We start from the raw sequence: 6,157 nt of genomic DNA on the forward strand, positions 1-6,157 counted from the left end.
TCGAAGAATTATCCTTCGACCAAAAAAACTTAGCCAAGCCTATGGGGACCTTCCCCATAGGCTAACATTGGATTCGGTAGCTTTTGGGTGGCGAACTAGGGGGTCGAAGTTTTTTCTTAAAGAGACGGTACTTAGACTATCGAATGGTCGAATAGTCAAATGATTTTTAGTTCGAATCCTTCGTAGTCGAAGGTCGAAGTAGCCCATTCGATGGTCGAAGTAGCCAAAAAAACACTTCGAAATTTGAAGTATTTTTTCTTCTATTCCTTCACTCGAAGTTAATGAATTGGCCCCTTAATGAATAAGGTTAAATTCAGTTTGACCAACTCGAGAGGGTCCGCTGTAAACTCAACAACTCAACAACCCTGTGACTGCTCCCATATAAAGCTTCGGGTGCTCTGTACGCAGCGTCCTCACTGCCAGCACGTAATCTCAGGACCAAAGAAGGACGGCACTCCGGTAAAAAGGCAGGTTTATTGCGGAATCCTGCTGATGTACATTTAGGCCATGTACATCAGCAGGATTCCGCAATAAACCTGCCTTTTTTACCGGAGTGCCATCCTTTTTTGGTCCTGAAATTAAATTCAGTGTGGGACTGGCCAGAACAGACATACTTTTGTTAAATTCTGTATTACCTCTGTATTCTTCTGAAAATAATAATTCAGTTGTAGTGGAGACTTTTTTCTGTCTCTTGAACCCCGACATCCCAAACTACACTGGGAAACGCAAGTATTCATCTGCAGTGGATATGGATGGACAGAGGATTCTCCAGAGATCTATCATCACTCTATCATTACAAGCTCCTGATGGATTGATCATGGACCAGAAAAGCATCACTTAGTATGTTATATGCCAGCATCTGTAGTTTTCTATTTTATATTGACTCTAATAAACATACAAGACATGAGATTAGAGATCTTCCTCTGTGCTTGTTTCTCTTCATGTGACACCACTGCCAAAAAATCACCCAAAAATGAAAGAATTAACACATACATTCATCGATACTCCACTGCCAATTTAAAACTAATTGAATTGGCTATGTCTCACATATACTTTGTTGCAGTTGTATTGCAAATCTTTCATTTATAAACATTTATAAAGCTCTGTGCAAAATATCCACAGAAATAACAATGCTGCTTTAAAAACAACACATAACTGTGTAACACAAATAATATCCCTCAATATTGCAGTACTTTTCTAGTTTTGGGACATAGGAGTAGGACTCACTGTGCTCACAGACAAACCAAGGGCACACAAACAGTACATGCTGGGTTACATCAGCCAGTGAATGGACAGAACTTGTCTTTACTCCCACACGGCATACTGTTTTTTTTATTTCCTGTCAGGTGATCTCTAAGGGAGCACGCAAACCATCACAAAATGGTGTCTCAATACATATATATATTCCAATTTGGTATAATTATTTAATAGGTTACATATAAATTATCTGTTGGCTAAGTATCCCTTCTTAAAGTATAGTTGTACTTTAATATACTGTACTACTAAGTGTCTGTGAAGCTGTGAGTAAAAAATGTAATAGAAATTGATTTTTATTTTTAAGTTTCACAAAAATGTTCAAAGAAAGAGTTAGTTTAGAACTCTGTGATGGGGGGGTGTCAGGGAAAGACAGCAACCAAAATGTATATCCACAGATACGCAGAAGAATCCAGGTAGGCAAGCCTGGCAGGGGGAGTACATAAAGATTCTCATTTATCAAGGTCATGATATACAGTATCTAGTAGAATTAAGTCAAAGGCAACTGGACATTGTTTTCTTGAAAACATTTCACCCCTCATCCCAGTGGCTTCTTCAGTTTAACGGAATTGGTAGGGAAATTCCCAGAATTTAAACCCTTGAAGGTAGTAAAGTCACACATATCCAATAACAATAGGTTCCATTGAACTACAGTAAGGTTTTGGCTGAAACATACAGAAGTGTGATCCAGTCACCATATCTGTAGAAATAAGTCACATCTTATGGTACCATGATTTTCATTGAGGCAGGTGTTAATCTTTCAATGTACATGACTGGAAGTGTGAATTGGTGTGAAGCCTTCGGGGTAAGGATATCAAAGCAGCAAGCAGGTGTCAAAGGCCCCCTCCTCTGTTCAGGGATAGTTTCTCCACTGTCGCATGAATGGCCTCTTTCAAACCATCTCTCCTCTCTATCTAAAATGTGCACATTGTTGTCCTCAAAGGAGTGTCCCTTTTCCTTGAGATACAGAAAGACTTTGGAGTCTAGTCCTGAGGTGTTGGGCCATTCTTTTACAAAGTTATTTTGTCTATATATCGGAGAACTCTTCACTACTAGGGTTGCCACCTGCCCGGTATTTTACCGGCCTGGCCGATAAAAATTATGGTTGGTCCCAATGTTAATAATAGGGAAAAAAAAGATATATAAATAGGAAGGTCAGTATTTTTTCCCAGACAAGGTGGCAACCCTATTCACTACCTGGACAACATATGCCACATTGCTCTTCATGTGCTTTAGTGTTGGGTCTTTAGGTTGCACCAACTTCTGTGTTGCTGGGTTTGAAATACACAGGAATGTGATGTTTCTTGAAAATTCTCCTAAGTTTTTCCAATATTTTCAATCAACATCAATGAAATGGCATCTAGCAGGCAAATGTTTTTTTGAAAAACAGTCCCTTTCTCTATATTACAGTCCCTTATCTCTAGATTTATCAGTTAGATTTGAACAAGGAACATGTTTTTCTCAACAAGATCAAAATGTTTTAGGGCTTTGGCTTTTGGCCCCTTGATAGCAGATTTAAGGGGCCCAGATCTGCAAACATTCTAGGCTTTCAGGTGTCTGTTTGTCAGAGCTCACAGTATGCTATCAGTATAACATTATCACACATTGGTATGGAAGGACAAAAGAATACTTGCAGAGGGCAGTGCTGCTTGTTTATCCTCTCTATTGACTTTCCTAATGTGGGAAGAAAGTATATCAGCCCCCAGTGTTTGATTTAACTAATGGCCTCAATACACAATGGGCATTTCAAAAGTTTGATATTAACCTTGAAATAACATAAAATAAAGACCTTTACATTAGTGATAATTGCAGCAGGAAACTGCATACCTTGCTATAAAAAGGTGCTTAATTCAACACACAAGCAGAAGCTTAGATTCACATATACCTGTATGTACTGGACAGATGGCTTTATGCAAACTGCCTATATGTGATGTCATATAACAAATCTACTGTATTAACTTGCACCACTTTTGGTTAATATTCAACCATTTTATTGCCACAAGGCTTATGCCACAGCTCCATATTCTGTTTGTTTTAGTTCTGAAACATTGCCAAGCCACAGCACATGTATTACCATAACAGAACTTGGACACCAGTATGCAATGGCATGATAGGTCATTTGTACAAAGGGCAAGACATCTTCTGAATAACTGGTTTGTACAGTTTTCAGGTACAGTTTCCATACTGAACCATAGCTCCTGTCTTTTAGTTTTTTTTAAATGTACCCTGGCCTAACAGTAAAGAAAAAAATAATATATTTAAATTATTTAATATTTAATAAATTAAATAATCTTATGAAACTGGTATATATGTTTAAGTAAATATTGCCTTTTGGGTTAATATTACCCAATGGCACATACTACTAAAAAAGTATATTATTATGAAAATGATTTATTTACATTAAGCAGGGTTTTATGTATGAGCTGTTTTATGCAATATCTTTTTTATTGAGATCTACATTGTTTGGGGGGTATAGTTTTCCTTTAAGTGTCTGCTGTACGCTTTCCACATTCTAAATCTTCAGCACTTACATTTTTACTTTCTTTTCCTTTACCCATTTTCTCTCCTTTCACTTTGCCATATTTCTACTTATCCCTGTTAAATGCTGTCTGTCTATCTCTCTCTGTTCAGTGCCTTATGAGTCTCTGTGCAGCGCGGGACCGAGGCCACCCTTGCTCCTGAGTCTTCCTCGGTCTCTCTGTGCCATCTCCTGATTGTCTTTGTCTACCCTCAGGGGCAGCCTCTCACTGGGATTGGCCAGTTGGACAGGGATAACCGTTCCTGACAGGTAATGTCTAGGTTTTGTTGAGTTCAGTGATCAGGGGATGTGACTCTGTCCATATATTCAGACAGTAGATTGCACCTGCACACCTGGCCTCTCCACTTAATTATACACAGTGGTTGGGGTAGAGGAGGACGGCCCCTCCACAATTTAGTAATAGCAATAAACTCCAGCACTCGTAGAATGCTTAAGGGATTCTTAATGTTCAAGCCAACAATACAATGTTTCGGGGCGTACCCCTTTGTCAGGTATACCATTGTTACAGCCACCCATTGTTACAGTACAGTTCTTACAGCAGAGAATCTTTATTATGGCTCTTATCATTGATGAAGGGGTACGCTCAGGACTTTAACAATGTGTGGCTGTGACAATGGGTGGCTGTAACAATGAGTGGCTGTAACAATGGGTGGCTGTGACAATGGGTGGCTGTGACAATGGGTGGCTGTAACAAAAAGTGGTTGTAATAAAGGATGGATGTAACAATGGGTGGCTGTGACAATGGGTGGCTGTAACAGCAAGTGTCTGTGACAATGGGTGTCTGTGACAATGGATGGCTGTGACAATGGGTGGCTGTGACAATGGGTGGCTGTGACAATGGGTGACTGTGACAATGGGTGGCTGTAACAATGGATGGCTGTAACAATGGATGGCTGTAACAATGGGTGGCTATGGCAATGGGTGGCTGTAACAATGGGTGGCCGTGACAATGGCTGTAACAATGGGCGCCTGTAACAATAGATGGCTGAGGCAATGGGTGGCTGTAACAATGGGTGGATGTAACAACAGATGGTTGTAACAATGGGTGGCTGTGACAATGTGTGGCTGTAACAACGAGTGGCTGTGACAATGGGTGACTGTAACAATGGATGGCTGTAACAATGGGTGGCTGTAACAATGGGTGGTTGTAACAAAAGGTGGTTGTAATAACAGATGAATGTAACAATGAGTGGCTGTAACAGTGAGTGGCTATGACAATGGGTGACTGTGACAATGTGTGTCTGTGACAATGTGTGGCTATAACAATGGGTGGCTATGGCAATGGGTGGCTGTAACAACGGATGGCTGTAACAATGGGTGCATGTAACAATAGATGGCTGAGGCAATGGGTGGCTGTAACAATGGGTGGATGTAACAACAGATGGATGTAACAATAGGTGGCTGTGACAATGGGTGGCTGTAACAACAGGTGGATGTAACAACAGATGGATGTAACAATAGGTGGCTGTGGCAATGGGTGGCTGTAACAATGGGTGGTTGTAATAACGGATGAATGTAACAATGGGTGGCTGTAACAGTGAGTGGCTGTAACAATGGGTGGCTGTGACAATGTGTGGCTGTGACAATGGGTGACTGTGACAATGGCTGGCTGTAACAATGGGTGACTAACAATGGGTGTCTGTGGCAATGGGTGGTTGTAACAATGGATGGCTGTAACAATGGATGGCTGTGACAATGGGTGGCTGTGACAATGGGTGGCTGTGACAATGGGTGGCTGTGACAATGGATGGGTGTAACAATGGGTGGGTGTAACAATGGGTGCTGTGACAATAGGTGGCTGTAAAATTGGGTGACTAACAATGTGTGTATGTGACAATTGTAACAATGGGTAGCTTTAATAATGGGTGGTTGTAACAATGGGTGACTAACAATCGGTGGCTGTAACAACAGATGGATACAACAATGGGTGGCTGTGACAATGTGTGGCTGTGACAATGGGTGACTGACAATGGGTGGCTGTAACAATGGGTAGCTGTAACAATGGGTGACTTTGACAATGGGTGGCTGCAACAATGGGTGGATGTGACAATAGGTGGCTGTAACAATGGGTGGCTTTGACAAGGACATCCTTTTTCTTCCCTTTCAGTTTTTTGCCCATCTCGATTGAGGGGGCAGTGAGGAGCCATCTCTCTTGCTCACCGTACAGTCCAAATAGAGTAGGTGCAGAACAAAGAATCCAGCCTCTTATCCAATGACTGCAGATCCTGAGTCCCTGAAGAGATCTCTGGGGTTGGTGCACAATTAGGGACATTAAGCAGCAGATGGAGGAGCACAGACCAAGCCCTCAAAATTGGTAATGTCCCATGGAAAGTGGGACAGTTGGAAAGTATGCAGCCTATCTAT

Source organism: Xenopus laevis, chromosome 3L (genome assembly GCF_017654675.1).
Source record: "Xenopus laevis strain J_2021 chromosome 3L, Xenopus_laevis_v10.1, whole genome shotgun sequence".
Taxonomy (NCBI): domain Eukaryota; kingdom Metazoa; phylum Chordata; class Amphibia; order Anura; family Pipidae; genus Xenopus; species Xenopus laevis.